This window comes from Polyodon spathula, chromosome 6 (assembly GCF_017654505.1).
Source record: "Polyodon spathula isolate WHYD16114869_AA chromosome 6, ASM1765450v1, whole genome shotgun sequence".
In the NCBI taxonomy this organism is placed as follows: domain Eukaryota; kingdom Metazoa; phylum Chordata; class Actinopteri; order Acipenseriformes; family Polyodontidae; genus Polyodon; species Polyodon spathula.
In genome coordinates, this window is record NC_054539.1 from 55,477,529 (window position 1) to 55,500,147 (window position 22,619).

Sequence of the window (22,619 nt, forward strand, 5' to 3'; positions counted from 1 at the left end):
CTTAAATGAGCGTATTTTGCCATTTTCTGCTCCCTTACGTTCTGGAATGACAAACTTGTGCCTATGCTACCTAAATTTATAGTAATCATGGACCCTCACCTGTTAACAATAATTGGTGACAAAAGGTTAATTAGGTAACATTCTAGTTAACTTAGAGAACATCTAACAAAGACACTTTTATACATAGATCAGTGTTCTAACACCGTGTTATACACTTTTCAGACTTTTAACTGACCTGGGCTTCAAACTGAAATCCCCTTGCTTTGGGTGACCATTTCATTGAATTTGCAAGATTTACATTTTCATTTAAAAATGTAATTTTTGAATGCAATTCACTTATGATTATTAGCTTATATAAGTACACGTATCATGTAATGAAATATTACGTGTTTATAGACAAGTTTATATAGTTAAAAGCATAGATAATCATGAAAAACCTGGTTTCAAGCAGGTGTACTCAAACTTTTGACTGATACTATGTGCGTGCGTGTGTGTGTGTATATATATATATATATATATATATATATATATATATATATATATATATATATTTTTTTTTTTTATGATATCTCAATCATAAAATATAATGCACAACTTTTGGTCATAGCTATATGTGTTTTGAACAGGGGTGTTTCCAATGTGAGAATGTAGGGACAAAATACAATGAAACATTAAGAATGGCCCAAATGTTCTCTACCATGACCAACTGAACTTGATTCCACTTATTATTGTCTATTTGGTCACCAATCAAATAGCAAAGGCTGTCCCAGAATATACTGTACATACCATGTGAAGGACATCAATTCCCATGAATTTCCCAAGAAATGTATATAAAGGCAAACCCTCCTAAACATTCCAGAAACTACTGATTAACTAGTGACCAGCTAAGTTGGGAATTAGAATAACATATTTACTGACCATTTTACTGGGCTTGCAGAAAGATAAATTAAATCACAGACAAAGCTTACTGCAAATAGTAGACTTTAGATCTTTTTAGTAAAAGGGAGTTTTACTATTTTTTCTTTGAAAAAATCAAGGTTTGTAGGTTTCCCAAGCCAGCACAACCAGCTCAGACCAGCATATACCAGTGCTAGCCATTGCTGGAATATATATGTATGTCTAGCAGTCAGCTATTTACTTATTTGGTTATAGTTTATGAAACAAATAGTCCTAGAGATACAAACAATTGACTTTGCTGCATTGGACAACAAAATATAATTGATTCTTGCAGTGGATGTTCTTTAAAGTAACTGTAGCTAACAAAATAATTCCATAAATCGTACCTCTTTTGCATTTAATATGGAGTTTTCAGTGTGTATATTTTCATTTTAAAATGATATATTTGGTACTACTTTAGGTTAAATGAAGCTCTGTTTCTATGCCGTATTCTCAGGTTATCTGTTTGCACTTGCACTTCCTGGGTCATTTCACCTAAGCAGTAACTTCTGGGTCAAAGCATGTTACTGGCTGAATGCATGTCAGTCAATAGGAAAGCAGCACTGGTTATTGACAGGCAAAATCCAATGAAGGGGTGAGGAAAATTTCAACCTCCATGCAAAACAGTCTAAAAGCGTAGCATGCCAACAAAGATACATTTGACCTAGTGCAGTACCAGATATGTTTTGAAATAAAAATATCTGTTTGCAAAAATTACTATATAATGAATGGATGTGCATGGTAGCGAAAATGTAAAAAAAAAACTAATTTTGTTAGCTACAATCACTATAATAAATAAATAACTTTTATCAACATGCAACATCTGGCAAACCATGGTGCATTTTAAAATATTTTATATTGATTGCACATTTGTAACCTTATTGTATTCCTACAGAAAAAAAAACAAAAAAACAGTTCAATTATTACATATTATTTTTTAACATCCATATTTTGAATAACAATTATTGAATAGAGACAATAGCTTTTTATTGAATAGAGGAAAAATATTGACTAAGTTTAGGATTCAGTAAAATGGTGGTTTAGTGTTGGTATAAGATTTGGTCCTGGGTCATTTGGCTGTGGACAATGTGCTCATGATTGCATGCCCCTATCACCCCTTTTCCACAACACATGCATACCAACAATTTAGTTACTTTCAAAAGAGCATGCACTACAATAGTGACCTTGAGTTTCTGTGTTTTAAATACTGAGCCACTAGCAAACTCCCCATTTCTCCACATGTAGCTTTCTCCCTCAGTGCTCCATTTAGTCTAATTAGAATTATTAATACCCTATTAGTGTTCCAGCTGAGAATGCCAGCCTTTGTCCGTGACGCCTGTCCCTCCATGGCCGCACAATATCTGATGACAGCGGCATGAAGTGAAAAACCATGTGGTCGATAACATCCCATGAAAGTAGTGAAACTGGAGCCTGGCGGTCATTACCAATTGATGGGATCTGGTACCAGTACAGGACCTTTAAATTGCCTTTCTTGTAACAATTTGCATTCATGTAAGGGATCTGGCTGACATATGTGCCAGCTCTATTCTGAATAATAAAAAGCATGCACGGAAAATAACATTGCTCTATGCTTGTTTGAAGGAGAAGGAAATGTAAAGATACACTTATATGTTAAACACGTAAAATAGTAACATACATATCCCCTAACACAGCAATGATAAAATCAGGTATATGGAAAGTATGACATGTACTGTACGTTCACAAACCATTTGATTTCCACTCAGGTTGATGATGTATTGAAACATTATTATTACTTCAATAGCTCTTTTTGCAAGAAAACTTAAATATCCCATAAATGTTTCCAGCCTTCTAGATGTTGCCCTAATTGTGGAAATTCTAATCACAACAGTTATTTATAATCCAACCAATATAAATGAGCATACCCTATTCCCAATAAACAGACAAAATTCCACCAGACATCAAAGCTGGGACCTGTATAAACTCCCCATGTCCACCTATTCTAACTTGACTATTAGGGGTTGATAATATACTGTGACAGCACTATTATTCATATTTCGGAGAATTTTCATTCAATTTGCAAAATATTGCATTGGAATCCCAAATGCCTGCCTGCACCTGATCCCTATTGTTTAACTTGACAACATCAAGAGTGGATATTCAATCACCCCGTTTCAATTTCTTACAACTCAGCTATTTGTAGAACACAGCAGGTACACTGTAGCTACTAATCCTAACTAGTCTCCAGATTAATTACTACAATGGGTCTGATGTGGAGCCCGGGGTATCTTGTGTACATAGCAAAACTGTCCAATGTCTGCGTGTTCTGGAGGTTAGAATTCTTGTTGTGAGAACATTACAAATTCATCTTCCTCTGAATTTCCTGGCATACACACAAGCAGATGCTTGTAGAGGTCAGACTAGTACTTTCAGGGTTGCCAACCACAAACACTTAAAACAAATTCCAGGTGAGACAGCTACCAACTGCTATTGCAGGTTTTATTTGATACCATTTTGGAGGTGGACAAGTAGGTCGAAAAAAATAATGGCGTCTAATTTGTCTGGGGTTTATAACCTAGATACTATAAATCGTGCATTAAAAGATCTAATTATGAGTGTGCCGTTGATGTGTGTGTGCATAGCAGATGATACACAGTAGAAAATGCTGTTATTCATATATAAACTGAGATATACTTTGCTGACCAGACAACACAACATAAACACCTCTGTGGCAAGATGGCCTACAGGTGACGTCAGACCAGGAACAAGGCACACACACACACACACACACACACACACACGAATGCACGCTCGCACGCACACAGCTGAGGTTTTTTTTTCACCTATATTGCAACCAACATCACAAAATCAACAGTCCACTGCAAAAACATACAGTATATCTGCTTTTTACCTGCAGCAGATTATGTTCTTTTCCTGGTTAACCTAACATGACCAGATTCAATATGCTTTCAAGAGCAGCTGCTACAAGAACACAACAACAGCCCACTTCACAGTGTGAGAGAGCAGCTGTATGCATACATGTGTGAACATGCATGCAAGTTTACATACATTAAACATGCAAAAGAGGGAAGGGTGCTTCAAGCAGTAAAATAGTTTGTATGGTCCATAGCTTTGTTCATTTGGACATAGTGCTATATGTTATGCACATGAAATGAAATACTTCTAATCATGGGCTATGCCAAGTCAACTGTGTTTTATCTCTTAGTAATAGTCACCCTGGTCTCTAGTATTTTATACTTGGGGACAACTGATTGCTTTGTACCCAATAGAGCTTTGCTCATGCACAACAGAAGTAATAAAAAAAGAATAAAATAGTCTGCTGAATTCAAGGACAATACAAGCACTTGTGCATAACTTGCTGACAGTAATGTATTCTTTGAGAAACAAGTTGTGCCTCATGAAAGCAAATATGGATTTCAAACAAGGATTCTTATGAATATATTATTCATCACCCAGGAATTATTTACATGAATCTAAGAAATGGATCATTCTGGTACCCAGGAAAAAAGCAAGGCAGATGAAAAAAAAAAAACATTAACCATCACATGATTGTTGCCATTTAATCCTGTCCAAAACCTAAAACCATAAAAAGTAGCCTGTCGTCTCTGAAGACCTGGTTTCAAAGCTGGTTTACGTCCCAGTTTAGGCTTAGGAAGTGAGTTGTCCATCACGAAAACAACCACGGCATTCTGTGAAATTCTAAACTCTCAGTCAGTGCAATAACTTTCAAAGACTCCTTTGGATACCAGATGAATTACTCCTCACTGACTTGCTGTAATCCAAGTTCACATATGGGTGGTTATAAAGTCTGTTGATGATTAAAGTTCTGAGATCAATCAGCTACTATGAACCAGACAAGCTTAGTTGTACCGAATGGCCTCGTCTCGTTCGTACATTTTCTTACATTCTGCCAGCATGTTGTGTGCTCTAAGTATTCTGTTAATACTGTAGTATATTGACAGTGGAGCCCTCCATCACGACAGATAACGCAATACAGTATTATATATACTACAGAGTGGTCCTAGATTTCCATCGTTGGTGGTCCTAGATTTCCATCATTCCCATCATTTGGTGCAAGTTTAGCTACATTTATCAACTCTCATAGTCCCTACATCTACAGCAGCTAGAATCTCTGCCAGTCATCCTGAATGGCCAGGCTTGCAGCAGCAACATTACAACTGAAATTCTATTTAAAAAGAAACTTAAATATTGTCCACTCGGGAGATGTTTCTAGGGGGTAACACCCACTCCCCCAACACGAACGGTATACAATAGCTCTTCTTTTAGAAACTTTTCCATGGGCGTCAACATATATAAAATGCTTCATTTTAATGATGATTTTGGAGTTGTTTTATAAATCTGGCATAGTCTGCCTTACAGAGAAAAGGGAATGGGGGTCTAGAGAGCAGGATTAAATATCTAAAGACTGTTCAAGTCAGAAAGACACAAAAACAAACCACAAAACAAACACACAATCTTACCTTTCTATCACGTACTGCATTCACCTGTGCATTAGGGACTGTTTATTTTACCCCATCCCGTCCCCTTGTCGGTTGGTCCCTTCCATACACCACCTTTAGTCTAGGGTGTATTGTATATTTCTGCAGTTAGATCCACACATGACAACTTATTCTCCGGAGACAGCACTGAGTCTAATCCTCAAACATCAGAAAATTTGAAATCCAGCAGACTTTGAAATCCAATTACTTTTTTTTTTTTTTATATGCCTTTCTGGAAGTCACATTACCGAGGCACACACCTGCCCTGTATTGTGTGACGCCATATGGTTATCTGCCTATATGTCAGCGCTGCGCCTAAATTATTCAAGAGATTGATGCAACACTATCCCATACACAAATGAAGCCACCTATGTGAGTGAGTTGAGGCTGCAGAAATGTCTTCCATATTTACACCATTAATCTGAGGACACTGGCAGGAGGATTGAGGGAAGGCACTGTATTTGGGAACATTTTATAAAATATGACAATTATTTCTTTTATGTTTCTGCACATAAAATCACACATAGAATCACACTCATGCCTCATATACAGTAAACAGTACAACCACATAGATTTTATATTACACTTTACTCATCAGACAACAAACTGAAATGCATATAATCACTTCAGCCAAATGAGTCTTCTGTATATCAAGTTTAGAAAGATTATTTATAAGTGATACAATGTCTGATATTGATATTCCTTAACCTCTCTTTAATTTATTGTGGCAGAGTGTCCCGCCCCTTTGTTTATTATTTATTTCGTATTATAATTTATATGTATATATGAAGGCGAAAGCTAATATTATTTGTTATTGTTTTATTTTAAAAACTTAGTGAGGATGCGTGACTGATCAGCTACTGATTGTTAACTAGCTGACAGTCGCGCATCCTTATTTAACTCGTGCAGAATGTAACCGAGGGATAATAAGATCATTGTTAGCCAGTTAATCCCTCGGTCACCACTATATGAACCTGCAGCTTGGGCTGCATGGGAGGAGAGACGAGAGTCTAAAACACTGAAATAACAATTGCTAGACGTGCTGGTTTATTAACCAAAGCGTTGCCCGCAAAAGTGTGTATATAGAAATATAAATATTTGTTTAAATTGATTTCTTTTTTTCCAGTGTTTTGTTTGAAACCTTTGTGTTTGTACCTTCTGCTTGGCCCTCGTGCCTTTTTATTTCAGTGTTTTGGTTAAAGTATTTTTGTTTCACTGCAGTACCTGATTCTGAGTCTCCTCACTTTGGCTACCCTGTCACAGTTTTATTATGGGCTCTTAAATTGTGTGAATGCAATCAATCTAATTTTTTTAAAATCAATGAGCATTATCTTTCTAATCAGATGAAACTCTTTTTAATTACCACTATATATCTGTAAAACAACCGGCCAAGTCCAACGACTTAAAAATTATTGGTTAATTAAAAAAAATAAAATAAACCGATGACCGTCTAAACAACTTGAAAAGCAACTAGACTTCTTGATTGAAAACACAGCTTAAAAACAGCCATATTCATAATCACACATATTAAAACATTAGCAGCAAATTTCCATTTCCCTGCCTTACCTACTTTTTTGAGCACTTTGCAGCACCAGGGTATCCACCTGAACTGCATCAACATCTTATTTTTGCTCTAGAAAATTCAAGCTGTGGCTTATTACATAGGTGATCAAATCAATCCCTTATATTTCTTATGACTTAAACAAGTTCTATAATATGCTATGTTTCAAAAAAGAAAAAAAAAAAAAACAGGACCTACATGTTCTACAGATGCAATTTTATAAATATAAACAGTTTACATTTATTAGCAGAATGGTACAGTTTCTTACAGGCTGATTATTCTGACGTGAGGAATGCTGACCCTCAGCACAATCCATCAAAAAAAGCAAACTACTAACATTTTCCTGTACTTTGCTTTTGGTAGAACTTCTCTGGTTACTCTCTGCCAACTTCAATATTGTGTAGATGGTTAAAATGGCCCAAGGATTCTTAACGCTGTCTAAATCTGACATTGGTGATATTTAAAAGCTTTCTCAAACACAGCCAAAAAAGTATCAAAAACAGCATCAGATAACTTGAGTTCAGACATAAAAATAATAAATAAAATATTGATCATGAACTGTTAAAAAGGCATACATCTAGAGTAGACTGACCAGAAAAGACTGCTGTTTTCAGCCAAGCTTGATATAATAACGTTAACTCTGGGAATGTGTGCATGAAGCTTCCAAATGTGTGCTTTTCAGCAAACTGTATCTGACTTGCAACTGTTTGTGTGGTATTCAAAATAATTACTCTACATCACTTATTTACTAAGTTTACTAAGTAAAAAAAAAACATGCATTGTGTAACAGAAACAACTGAAAATACAGAATAATGTTCAATTTGGGTTCCAAGAAAATGTTTTATTCTAAGGCCCTCACTACACACACAACCGATCTTGAGAATCATACAAAAAAAAATTTAATTAATCCATCTCAAAGTGTCCACACCGAAGTACCGTTTCATGTTTAGTTGGGTTTAATGCATACAAACACTATTACAATATTTCAGTTACAGTTCCTGGCGGCACAATGGACTGTGGGATTTAAAACGAGAGTATCCCACCATGTCTGTTTACAACTGTATAAGAACATAAGAACATAAGAAAGTTTACAAACGAGAGGAGGCCTTTCAGCCCATCTTGCTCATTTGGTTGTTAGTAGCTTATTGATCCCAAAATCTCATCAAGCAGCTTCTTGAAGGATCCCAGGGTGTCAGCTTCAACAACATTACTGGGGAGTTGATTCCAGACCCTCACAATTCTCTGTGTAAAAAAGTGCCTCCTATTTTCTGTTCTGAATGCCCCTTTGTCTAAACTCCAGTGGAGAGTAAATATATTTTTAAAAGTTATACTTAATAAAAAAGCTATTGGCAAAAATTGCAGTGCATAATTACAATGCTTTAAAATAACAAAACAAACAAAAAAAAACAATAAAGTGTTGTTTAACTGATAAAGGCTTCGTAAAGCTGTAGTTTTCCTAATAACCCAAAAGCAATGACTAGTGATATTTTTTTTCATTCTAGTAATAAATCAGAAGCAGCCTATATGAATAGTAAGTGATAGATCCTTTCTTTTGATGTTAACTTTTAGGTGGGGTTCAGGGGACAGGAGGTAAGGCTCCACCTACTTTCTCAGTTCGCGCCAATTTAATTGCCAATCATATATAAACCCTGAGTACTCCCCATTCTGTGTCTGTGTTTGAGTTTTTTACTCCTCCTCCCAACCTCCTCCATTATTCTGCATCACCTCTGCAACAGTCATCTCTAGGGGCAAGTGAAGCTTCACTTCCCAACCTTGGGTTGGGCGGGCTACACCATCCTCCGAGAAGAAAGGTTCTCTACACGAGTCAGAGGAGTTCCCAGGGCCAAAACACTTTTCCTTTCTAACACCTTCACTTTTTCTATGCTTCTCTCCCTCAGTTCACGTTCATTCGTTTGTTTACAGGTTTCTTCAAAACTAGTATTTCCCAAACTTTCCAGTACAACAGGCTGCATTGTAGGCCTTGAACCCAGTATTTTGTTAATCTCTTCAAAAAAAGTGATTCTCCCTTTTCCAGATTGTTCTGATCTTAAACAGCTTGGTATCTACTTTTCAATTGTTTCAGTTTTACCCTGCACTGGTTTGGTGTTCTTTAAAAGCCTGCTGCATGCAAGTAGACATTTTATCATAAATGTGTGCATTTCGTTTTGAACTGTAAAGTTCTCCATGAACAATTTCATTGCTCCAGCTACCAATAAGTGCCTTGACTTTGGCATCTACATGATCCACTTTTACAACATAAGCCTGAAAATGGCACAGCAGTATTGATAGTCGTCTCAACTATAGTCCAGTATTAAACGCTGTGTAGACACTAAATGTAGTTAGCACTTTTAAGCCAGTTTAAAGGCAACTTAGACGGTTTACAGGCATAGTGTGGACAGGGCCTAAGATTAAAACAATAGAGGGATTCCACAGCAATTCAATGTGATTTACACCAAAAACTAATTTCACTGATAGAAGGATGTTTATTAGAGCTGTACAAAGGGCTTATCAATGCAAATTTTGAACCATGTTCAGGCATCAATAACACATAGTTCTAATGAACCTAGAGCCATGAAACTTGCATATTCTTTTTTTGATGATGTAAGTACAGTACCAAAGCAGACGCTGTTTTTGAACACAATTAATGTGCTTACAGCTAAGGGTATCCCCTCTTCTCTTCCAAATGCACACACTCTGCAGTGTTCACATAAAATGAATTACTTTGCTGCAGCCTAAGACTTTTTATTTTAATTTATTTTTAACATTTTTATTAATATAGCAGAAATACACCTGGGACATACATTTCTTAACTTTTGCTTGGAATAATTTATCCTTTGAGCATCGGTATGTAACCAGTTCATGCTCCCTCCTCCAACAATGCTGGTGCTCTCATCTGAAATGTGTGGTGTATTGTGGGACCAGAAAACATCAAGCAGCATTACAGGAGGAATAAAAATATCTGGATACACAAAGATGCTTATAAGAGGAATTATGTTTCTTCTGGGTAAAAGCTGTGAAATGCAGAACATACAGATGAAGGCAAAAGCAAAGTATTTGTCATTTATTATAATGTATCAATTTATGAGTCTAAGAAGTTTTAAATGACCATACATCAAATCAGCTTAACTGTTACAATGCAATTGCTCAAGAATAACTATTGGATTGTCTGGCAGTGCGAAAGCCAGTGCATGTGTGTATGTGTTGGTGTGGGGAATAATGGGTTGGCAGGAAGGGGGTTAGATTGCTACTTGTCAAAACATGTGGGAATGTGGCTGAAGCCGTGAATTGAATACATTATTATATGATTAATTAAGGCTCCAGCTACAGGTGTATAAATAGGGTGATCACAGATGTATAAATAGGGTGATAACAGGTGTATAAATAGGGTGATCCCAGGTGTTTGTAAGGATAGGATTGATGTTGGTGTTAGAGGTGAGATGCGTGTTCTGCTGTATTTATGTTGATGTCCATGTTTGTTTATGTTTGGTGTGTTTTGTTAAACTTGTTTATTTTGGCCATCATGCCTTTTGTTTTGTTCTTGTGTTTTGTTTATATTGAAAGTGCACATTAGCACTTGAAATTTGCAACTTATGTGAGTCTCCCATCCTGGTCGTAACAGCATGGCCAGTGACACTGTTCTGTCACAGATTGTAACCAGTCAACTACACTAGAACTATAGTGGTGGTAAAATGGGTCTAAGCCTAGATTTATGAGAGTTTGTAATGAATTTACAGAGTGGTGGCAGGATCAATAAAACATTTTTTAAAGAAATGAAAACCCAAATAATTTTTTGAGAATGCTGTTGAGAACATGTATTTCCCTGCAGTTTGTTAGCACTTGTTTGCCTGGGACAGTGCTGCAAACTGTGTTTTTTTCCACACTATGAGTACCATCCAGTCAGTGTACTTATTGTGACAAGACTGAGACAGCTTCACCCAGGAATCACATACAATAAATTACCTTAGGACTTGAAAGACACCTCCACCAAGCCCCAAACACAGGCTACATCAAAGTCTACTGTTGCAAACAAGAGAAAATGTCATAGTACTTAACAAAATAATAGCAGTGGCAAGCCCAGATCTAAAGTTAAAAGTTCTTGCAGGAAACAACCCATCCTGCACATCTCTGTCTTGATTGCACAGCAAGGGACCAGCTCTGTCCCCTTTGCTTGGTTACTAGTTAGCAGTGTCAAGCTCCATGCAGGCTGGTTAAATTAGCTCAGCACCAGGTTGTCAAGAATGCTATCTCTGTGATTGGATCTGCTGTGATGTGGATGATGCTGCTCGGACAGGATACAAATAATGCTTCGGGACACATCCACCACAGAATATTGGAAAGTATTTTGTCAAGTTATACAAACAGGTTCATACAGTAAGGCTTGCAGTTTGCTGATAAATGTGTGGGATCCCATCTGAAATGGCTGTGCCGCTTAATGGGCTGCCCCCACATTGTTACTGCAGATTAACACCACAACTGTATTTAAAGATTAATTAAAATTATATTAAAATTGCAATCTCACATCACTTTCATAACCCTAAACACTTTTGCTACTACACTGTACAGTATATAAGAATTACAAAAAAACGTCTATTATGATTATATCAGCACCATGCAAATGCAATTTATTATTTCTGATATTATGAAAATTAAAATAATTAAAATTGCAAGCCTAGGGGCTTTTGCACAACCCTAGAGAGATGCAATCCTGGTTCCCCTCGTTAAGAACCTTAACACAGCTAACATGAGCAACTAAAATGTTTTCCTGTGCAGAAGTACTGTATGTCTGTACCATTTCAATTGGAATGGAATAGGTTTCCTAGCAACCCTCTGGTATCAAAGTTAGTATTAATTGGCCATAAATTGCTCCGCATTCTTACTGATACAAGAGGATGAACACTGGTCAGTCAGCCGGGTAGAAACCTACTTCATATGCTTCACTCCTAGCGTTCACAGATAGACAGGTATAACTAAGCATTTAGAAATGTGTACAAGGTAGGCTACTGGGCTTGTATACTGCTGATGGTACTGTGAGCGGCCACATAAAAATAACTGTAGTTAAAACTGCAGTTGAAGTGCAACAATTTGCTAATAAGTCATTGCAACCTTGCTGTTTCTATCTGTGTACTCTGCTGTTTCTATGTGCTTCTATCTGTTCTCTGTACCCTACAGTGCAGAAAGTAATAGCATTGTTAGAACAGCACTGTATGTTTTTAAGATGAACTTCGTTAAAAAAATACCTATTTTCAGCTCAACATAAACAACAGCAAAGATTTTAGTGCGAATCTGCAGTGCAATGCCTGGCCCGGAGCAAAGGGGCAATGACAATATAGGTTTGTTCATTCCCCAGCTTATTGAGATTCAACATGAACAATGCTGCAGAGCCACAACAAGCAAGAAGACTGGGAACAGGCAGACAGAGAGCACATGGACCCAGCACCTGCTCACTCAGTTCTTGGATCCGCTTTATATATATATATAATATAGATATATATTAGTATATATATTATATATATATATATATTATATATATATATATATATCTTGTTAAATAATCAGTCTCGTAAAATAGTATAGAACAATTTATTAGTCAGAGCATTTTATCACACAATAGTTTTTACTTCTTCATATGTATTAATACTTTGCAATTTAGTCCCTACTGCTTTTATATAATCATCTCTGTTCATTATTACCACCTCTGAACCTTTAGTAATTCCTTTAGCGCTTCTTCTTCATTCAGCGTTACATTTAGTTTACCTTTACTTGTAAGGCCTGTTATTATTTAATTTCTAGCTACTTCAATATACATGTCTAACCATTTGTTTCTTCCCTCTGGAGGCGTCCAATGGTGCTTTCTTTTCATTTTTATTCCATGTTCACGCACATATTCTGTTTGTCTGTGTGTCATTATAAAAGTATTCTGCTAAGACTCATATATTCTGTTTCTTAAATTAGATAAAAAGTTTTGGTTACTGTCAGTTTCTCTGTTGCACTGTGCTTGTAGCGAGGGTGAGAAAATGGTCACCGTTTGCTTACACATAAAGCTTATGCAGGGTAGCGTCAAGGCATAGCCAGCCATACATTTTCAGAATATTTTTTTTATTTATTAAAGTATGAAAACCTACAACAATATCTTTTCCACGGTAGCATTAAATATAAGCAAATCTATTATTTTGTTTAAGCTACATTAACCCCCATACTGGATACTGATTCCTGGCCATACAGTAAATTCTTCAAGAACAGGTGAATGTATGAAATGTGTACAACTGCACTGTCAGACCCTCCTTCCAGGAACAGTTTTGCATATGGCAATGTCCTAAATATGTATAGCCAAATGTAAGCAACCCTTATTCTTTTTTGCTTTTTCATTACAAGACCGCTCACCGCCTACAAATGGTTCATGTTTCATGGCTCTTGTGGTTCTTTTGCTAGAGGATTCAGATCCTGATTCAGTTTCATTTGACAGCATCATTCTCAAGTGGTGAAGGCAAGAGGGCATGCACAGTTCAGATTTCAAACAGCTGCTAGTTTCTAATGAGCTCCCCTTCAAAAGCAATTCACTTATGGATGCCTAGACGTTTACAAATGAATAGCTGCTTCTGAATGTGTTTCCGAAGGAAGGAAGTCTTGGTGTCAGGATGTATTATAAATCAAAGGATCTCTAGTACACATTACATTAGAATTGTGGGAGTTGGTATTATTAGTTATCTACCTATTGCATTCCCAAACACAGAAAGACTAGTGCATGTTAATAAAAACAGACGCATCCAAAAAAATACATCATTGCAATTTTTTTTTTTTCCTCACAGTAAATTCAGTCAACCAAAAAATATTGAACACTCTTTAGTTTAATAAGTCATTTTTAAAACATGTATACATGTTATTAAAGGATTTGACAATTATTATAAGGAATAACCACTTCCACGTTGTGAAATGTTTTGCTCGGTTTTGCTTGATTAAATGTATCTGATTATAATTCACTGCAGCCCATTTATTATACTTTGTGGTAGGATAAAGGGTAAACAATGTGGGAGTGTGTTTTTACTTTGTTTGGCAGGGATGGGGTTAATTTCATCCCTGCCGAATACACCTGTGGAATGAGGCTGGGTCTTGCTTAAACACTGGGAAGTGATTGATTTTTTTGGTGGCGTAACTGTTTAGTTTGTTAAAACCTTTTTTTTTTGTTGTTGCTGTTTCTTAATAAATATGCGCTCTTGCACTTCTACTGAAAAATTCCTGTTTCTGAGTCTGCTTCCTGAGGGTAGCCAGCCTGGGCAGTGATGCTGTCCTTTCACACTGGTGTCAGGAAATGGGATAGCGCCCCCTGATGACTGCAGTAAAAAATAAAAAAAAAAGGTTTAAAAACAAACAAAACAATTACACCATCAAAAGAAACACACTCTTGAGCAACCTCTACCCCAGTGCTTTAACTGTGAGCACACTCTGCTACTCACAGCCTTTACCTCCCTAATATCTCTCTCTAACAAAGGATTTCTCCTGCTTTTATATTATGTGGCTGAAACTTGATTGATGATCAATCACACAAACAAGATCCAGCCACATTCCACAGTATTCGCAGGGATGGAATTAACCCTATCCCTGCCAAACAACATGGGCTTATATACTTGCTCTGCAATGTATATTTCGTTAGATTATTTATTCTAAAATCTATTTAAAAAAAAATGACACCTTGGCTTTGGGTGGCAGTGGAGTTGTGGGGTTTGTTAGCCACTGAATGCCACCTGCCCGTATATTTCTATTTGTATGTATTAGGGGTATTTTAGTCAGCACAGGATATAACCTTCCATTTAAACAGTTACAATCACTCTGGTCAAGCCTCTCGGTCAGCTGCTCTGCTTTCTCAGCAAGTAATGGTCAATTCATTGGTAAAATGCTTGAAACCCAGTTTCAACAAGTTCTTTCTAATTCCTCACAGGCAGTTACCTTTCAAGTTTTGGAAAGATGTCAAACTGATTTTTCTAAACCGTGTAAAATAAATAAATAAATAAACAAAAAATACAAAAGAAAAAATCATATTCCTCAGTTCATTCATCTCTACTCTAATTTTTATTCTGAAATCCAATTCTACAGCTGTGAGTAGAAAGCTGAACTGCAGTACAAGTCAAAGATTTGAAATGAGATGGCAAAGCCTCTTATGAAATTATTATTGTATTTCAAGCACAAAGAAACAAAGCTGCTATCACATACAGGCCTTGAATCAAACTCTACCTATGTTGCGAGGGCACTAAATGTAGGTTGAAACATACATTTGCAGAGATAAAGATCTCTTTAACCCACAATATGTTCCCTTTATAAAGCAGTGAATGGGGCAATTGTTAGAACATCGTGTTTATTCGTGTCTCAAAAGACTAACATTATTGTGTTGGAAAGGTTGTGTAATCTGAAATCAGAGACCTTTTCAGTTAGTCTATTTTTTTACTTTTTAAATGAAACTGTTGTACTGAAGCATGTAGGCTAAGTCCTTTTCAATGTTTATTTTTCAGGGGCTCACAAAATACTGAAATATTGAGGCGACGGGTATCAATCATACCTGACGCCTTTTGGCTTTGGATCCCTTTATCTTTGCCCCACTCAATCATGGTGTGTCATCAGCTCAGCTGGTCAGAAACAACTCATTAAATGAAAGTGGGAAATACCTGTTGTATAATTAACCAGTTTTATGGTGTACCGATGAAGAACCTCAGCCAATTACATAAAATATTTTTCACCCCTAACCCTTCTACCAACTCTAGTGACTCACACACACATACAGTACTGTATTAAAAATCTCCAAATGGTTACCTAGCGCTGTCTCTTGTGCCATGCACTGTGACTTTCTGCTCTTCTTACACTGAATCTAGTTATCTGCACTGCTGCCTCTACCTTGAAAACAACAACAAAAACAAAAAGACCATTTAGAGATGACTTTGTTTTTTTAGGATTACTGCCTTATACAGAACCTACTGTAAATGGTGATACAGAATTAGAGGACAGAGGCACATGTTTTGCAAGGAAACAAAGGCATGGTTTATTTACAGAAAAACAAAACAGGCCATAGAGTCTAAAGGGTTAATGTCCTAGGGAGAAGCCTTATTAGGGAGTTTCCTCAAAGTCCTTTCAGTGCAGGTTTTCCAGCCTCCTTGTTTCCAGTCCTTAGTTCCTCAGTTCTCAGCTCATTGGTATTCCCAAGAATGAGCCTCTGTGGTGAGGTATAAAACGGAAACAATCTTGAGGACAAAAGTTAAAAACACAACACTCCCTTCTGTGGCCTTGGTTTCACCTCCTGTTTTTCTTCAAACCCCAACTGGAGGCTTCAAACAAGGTAGGTCCCTATATACTCAGAGGCTCCACCTATCCAATCAGCCTGGACCTATAGACTACTAGTAGGGGTCCTTACCAACATGGCCGAACAGATTGTGGTACCTCCTTGTATCTCCTTACCTGACCTTACAAAGACGACGGCCTTAAAGGGCTATCCCCACCCTCCAAGTCAGAGAAGCCTGCAGTTGACATCAGCGCCACCTATAGTCAGGAGGCCAGACATGCTTCAGTACCTTCACCCAGTTACTCAACCTTAAAACAATGTCGCCAATGTCAAGACAATCCTGATAAGAGCAGACACTCAAATCTGCTGTTTAAAAATCATTTTTTAATATTCACATAAAATCTCCATATGTAAATATTTTTGTTTGCTTTATTTGTTTTAGGTGTAGGTTAAAGCACAGTTGGTTTGTTTGTGTGTGTGGAAGGCTGGTGAGTGGATAGAGGCCCAGAGACAGTCTGCAGTTCAAAAAAATACTAATTTTATTATAAATAACACAAAATAAAAGTGCACAAGAGCAAAATAAAGGGATTTAAACACAAAAAGAAAGACAAAAAGCTAAATGTACAAATAAAGGTTTCCAGGCTGGGCAATGCCTTCAATGGATTCACAAATCTCAAAAATACACACAACCCAAAAACTACCAACCTGCTTCCTCAACTCCCTCCTCCCAAATGAGAAGCAGAGGCCTCCTTTTATGTCAGGTGGCTGGGCACTGATTGATCATTAATTAACCTTATCAAAACTAATCAACCCCAGCCACCTGAACATAATAAACCCAGGCAGGTAGGGGAAATTAACCCCATCCCTGCCAATTTAAAAAGGGCAGAGCTTTGCTCTACCACAGTGTGCTGTATGTTTTTTCTTTAATTTAATGCATCACAAGGCAAGTGCTTTGGAAAATGTAAGAAGGGTGTAGTGTAGTGTTCATAGAGCAGTAAACACAAGAAACATACCCTGGCAAATATTTCATAAGAAAACTAGATGAATGTGCAGACAAAACCCAGGGACTTCTTAAGTTTGACACAATAAATAGAAGCGAACCACTGGGGCTGCATAAAACAGTGCCTGGATCTGACACATGTGAAAGTACAAATAAGCCACAGAATGAGGAGACAGGGGACAATAAACCCTGGATGAATAACTGATTAATAGTCCTTCAAAAGGGGCCCAAGCACAGTACGGCACTTCATGGCAAACAAGTAAAGAGTGCACGGTGGTGGTGGGATCGACAACTATACACTGCAAACATTTCAGTCTTGTCACTAGGTGCCATCTATATGCACTTGCCATGCCTGTCTGATCTTTGCGATTCGGGTTGCCAAGGAAACAGACTATCAGTTTAACAGTCTTACCTGCTCGGAATTATAACACGCACACACACACACACACAAAATGACTCATCCGGAATAATGAAGCTCAAAAGCAGGAGGCAGCAGCTTTATTAGCACAATAACTAGGAGAGGAGCGTGGATGAAAGATACAGTACATATTACAGTTTAATTACACCAGGACAATTTCCTGATATTTCTCAAAACAAATATCTTCCTCTCTGTTACAATGACAGGATCTCTTTACAGTCTACCAATAAGGTTCTATCCAGAGGAGTTTCATCCAAGAATCCTTCAGTAAGAGAAAACCAGTACTGTGCAGAGAACTGCACTTGAAACATGCAAAATCAATAGAATCTCCTTACCACGTCTTAAGCCAGGCCAGTTCAATACAGAGTACTTGAAATGTATTGTAATTCAGCACAGACACATTTGTGCAGTATAGTTCATAGTCAAACATTCATACACAAATACAAGACGTCAGAGGCTGATAGATAAAACTGCTTATGTTAATAACTATCCACTCCGAATATCAAATGTTAAAAAAAATACATACAATTTTTCACTTTTTTTGATGGTGCAGTAAGTTGCCCCTATCCATTTGCTTCCTGTGTTTTATGTAAATAGGACCCCAGCTGAACCCAGATAGATTCCTATGTACAGTATACAATCTACTACCTGCTAGTATGGCACAGGAAATTAAAGAGGTTATTTTAAATAAACCAATAATAACAATATTTTATAAGTCATTGTCTTAAATTATATCCCAGTTCATAAGAATAAGAAGACAATGTTGGAATCCTATATTATAATACTAAACGTGTATTGTTGGTTCATAATACTATAAAATTGTGTTGATCTGGAAAAGAAAAAGATAGGTCACAGTGTACATCACAATTCCTGTTTTCCATTGGCTTCATTCACATCAGAATACTAAGATGGGTCCTTCACGGCAAAAAAACAAAACACCCCGATGTCAATCAATCAGAATTGATCAAAATAAACTTCCCCATTCACAACTGAAATCTCTCACACAAATCATTCCATCTGATATTAATCACTGTCACAACACTTTTGTAGCCCCCAATACTTGCAGACTATTTAAACCAGGATAAAATAATGAGCAACTGTGATGGCTATCGTTCTAGTGTGGTTTTATATTTTCCAGTGTGAGCATTGTAACTTACTGTAATTGAGCGTGCTCCTATTTATGGTACATTTTTTGTTATACATCTCATGTTACATGATCTTATGATATACATATTCTAATTGCACATGGCTCCATTTACCAAGAATACATTGACAAAATAAAGTGTTGTTTTTTTGTTGAGAATTCACACTATAGGTGCCACTATCAAATTGTTTGACATATACTGCACTGTGTACACCATAGCAAGTGTCTTGTCATGAAAGGTGTCCCCGTCTCTATAATGTGCTGTGTACAATGTGTTTTTTGTCAGTCAGGCTTAAAGTGAGTACTATTAGTAAATGAAATAGAAAAAAGACAGAATCTAAAACTGCCTGACACAAGGAATACGGGTGAAGCCGAAATATATTAACAGCCAGACAGCTTGTAACCTCCAGTCTCCGGGACTAATCTAGCTACAAATTATGTGTTGTGTACAGTGCAGCAGCATAAGCACTGTGCCTTTAGGATTTCACACTATCAATTTGTTATACAGAGCTTTTTACTTAACAAATATTTTAAACCAACAAGATTAATAACACTGATACAATCTACTGACACAGCTAGGAAAACTAGTTTATTAAATACAAATCTACCCTGCAACCTTAATTATCCACGTCTGGGATTACCAAACGGTGAAGTGTAATTGAGAGACAAAGCATTCAGTAAAGCACTAGCAGTAAGATTGCCAAAACTGATAGCTGCTTGTTTAATACTATTCCCTGTATTGCACTGCTGTTTCACCCATTTAAACTCAGCAGTGGCAGGACTGCCTTATTCTCAGAGGTTCCATTACTATATTTAAAATTGTGACAACTTTAGCTTATGAATGTTGTTACCAAGTTGCATCACAACTGGATATGCGGTTCTCCAGAGATGTAGAAATATGAAGTACAACATGCAATGCATATGATAAACAGACAGGTCACCTGTGCTAATAAGAATTTCTAACCAAATTAAATTCTAAATACATGGTTCTTTAGAAATAACTATAGAAACATACGGACGCCTCCACGTTACTACCCTATTTTCCCAAGATTGAAGGTTTGTCAGCCAAGCGATGCCTCCGTGTAAAGGAAATATATTATTGGGGTACTCTCCTTTTTGTCAAGTAAAGGTGACATCAGATTCTGAGAGCATCTAAAACTAGCATGGACATGTATCTAAAATTATGTATTCTGGCAAAACCAAACTCCATTGTGTATGCAGGCTGATTCCCTTAATGCTGGTTCTTTAATAGTCAATATAAATTTTTACAACTATAGGTCGATAAATCACATTTGAATATAATGAAGTAAGTGCAAACCTATTATGAAGCTTTACTACCCAGGCAAAATATCTCACAGAAAAAATTGCACACGAGGGGCTTGTGGATCAAAATAAAGCTGCCATCTTACCTTTTCTAATACAGATGAGCTCATGTACTCCACAGTTGCGCTCTCCACCTGTTGAGAGAATGTATTTTTAAAACGACAGTGGCATGGACGACATGGAACCATATACTATAATTAGCACCATTCCAGCCATCCAGGTGTAAACACTCCGGCATCAGTATTTCCCACATTAGATGCAGTGGATAATTTGTGCATTCTCTGTGAGTGACATGAGTCCCAGTGGCTAAAAAAACTAGTCTATTCTAAGCACTCCAATCATCTCTCTCTCTCTCTTAGCAATACACAGTCTCGCAGTAAGGAGGATAATAACCAACACACAAGGGGCTTGTGGATCTGTTTTCATTCTTTACTTTGTGGTACCAGCCTTTTTCTGTATACATTTGGCCCCCAAAATATAGTTTATTATTATCAATATTATTATTAGATACTGTCAGTTACCAGTCTTCAGACAGAGGTGAATATTAACCAGTTCTTAAGTGCTAATCTTTTTTTTTTTTTTTTTTTTTTTAATTTTACTCTTTATTTAAAGTATGTCACAGACAACCACACTGCCAAAGTCCTAGCCAATGTGTCTTGACCCTCGGTAAGAGCTCAGTTCAACATACGTGCCCTTTGATCTCCTAGAAAGGCTGCCAACAAAGATGCCAAGCATGACAGGACTTTGTTTAGTTAACAATACAGTACATTATTTACACTTATACTGAAAAAATCAATAATTTGCTTCATTGTGTGTGTAGATTTATATATTTAGATAGATAGATAGCTAGATAGACAGACAGACAGATAGATATTTAGAGAAGAGTGGATACTGAATGAATTTGTGGTATATGATTTTTATTCACCGCATGAGGATGTCCCAGTAAATCACAAGGCCTGATATTTTATATTAAATCAGTTTATTCAGGGTTTATTTTACCTGTCTGCTCTTTATTTTCATTGTCAACAGACAATGCTTTGATGATGATTAATTTTGAACCCTGTTTATGGCCTCTTTCAGCTCAGTCTGTCAAGTTACATCCTATCTGTTGTTTTTTACCATTACTGGTATTAATCAAAGGGCTACAGGCTGTATGGATAAGTCAGAAAGGCATTTCTTGACTAAATTCATTCAAGGAAATCGTAGTCTAAATCAAAACAACATGTTTCCCTGCTGAAACAGTCAAAGTCCGCACTTTTCTTGTGCTCTGTTCCCATTTATTTTCATGATGCAACCACGTTTCTCCGCTGTATCATCTTCAATTAAACAGGGCTGTTTCCATGGGTATGGGCACAATTCATTTGCTGTGCTCACATAAAATAAATGGCCTTGATTGAGGTACAGAATATGAAGGTCAGAAAGATAATTAATATATTTTTATAAAGCACAATGAGAAATGACTTTCTGCACAGTTCTACTATACATATGCTTCCCTTTTTAAAAAAAAAAAAAAAAAAAACATTTCATAACACTAAGGCATTAGTCAAGACATTTAATACTCATAGTTTTATCTCAAAATATCATCCCTCTGTCAATATGTCATTCGTCACTCGATTATTTTTGCATTTCCTACTTCGAACCACCATGTATCTTCCATGTGTAAGTAAAGGTCTAGGTACTGTTTGTTTGGTATTAGTATTGTTAATTAGCGTTAGACAGCTGAATCTATAAAGTGAAGAGTCAATAAGCATATTTCCATACTGCTCACTCAACCACACAAAACCCATGGTAAAGGAAGATGACAAGCACCCAAACTAATTTGGGAAGCATGGTATTTATTAATGTATAACAAAACAAATACTGGAGAGTGAACTGATGAATGTTAGGTTTGATTAGGCTTTTTCTTATTCTTAGAACATATTCCCATTTACAATAATGACCTGGCAAGAGGCTCACAACACCAAAGCAAACATCATAAAACACAATAAATAAGAAGTAAAAAAAACACATTATCAACCATGAAACATAAACCTCAGCAGCAACTTAAAAAGGTACAGATGTCAGTCAGCAATGAGTTAACCATTAAGCTGAAAGCAACTTCAACCTTTCTAATTTTTGTTGAAACCCATTACAATCCTTAGCTGCTGCAAACTGAAATGAGTGATGACGAAAAACTGTTACTACCCTGGGAACAACCAGTTTAATACAATTCTCAAGTTGTACAACGAAGAGTGCTCCAGAAAATTACGCAAGTAAGCAGGTTCGTCCGTCCATCCCCTTCAACCCCCGATTAAAATTAAGTTTTTTAAAAAATGATTATTACTGTGTTACTACTTCATTGTAAAGCATTTTGATAGGTACCATCATTGTTTTATTATTTAATATGTTTTTATTGTGAAGTGCCTTGGGATCATGTATAATGAAATGTTCTTTACAAGTATTATTATTATTATTATTATATTATTATTATTATTAT

The 22,619-nt window shown here is 36.6% G+C and overlaps 1 protein-coding gene across 1 annotated transcript in view; it reads right to left on the reverse strand.

Moving 5' to 3' along the window:
- Positions 1–20,274, reverse strand: part of LOC121317352 (synaptotagmin-14-like) — a 61,071-nt gene extending 40,797 nt beyond the window's left edge. Inside the window, exon 1 of the mRNA XM_041253191.1 lies at positions 20,230–20,274. The gene's annotated coding sequence lies outside the window, so the exon portion shown is untranslated. The remainder of the gene's footprint in view (positions 1–20,229) is intronic.
- Between the last annotated feature and the right edge of the window lie 2,345 nt (positions 20,275–22,619).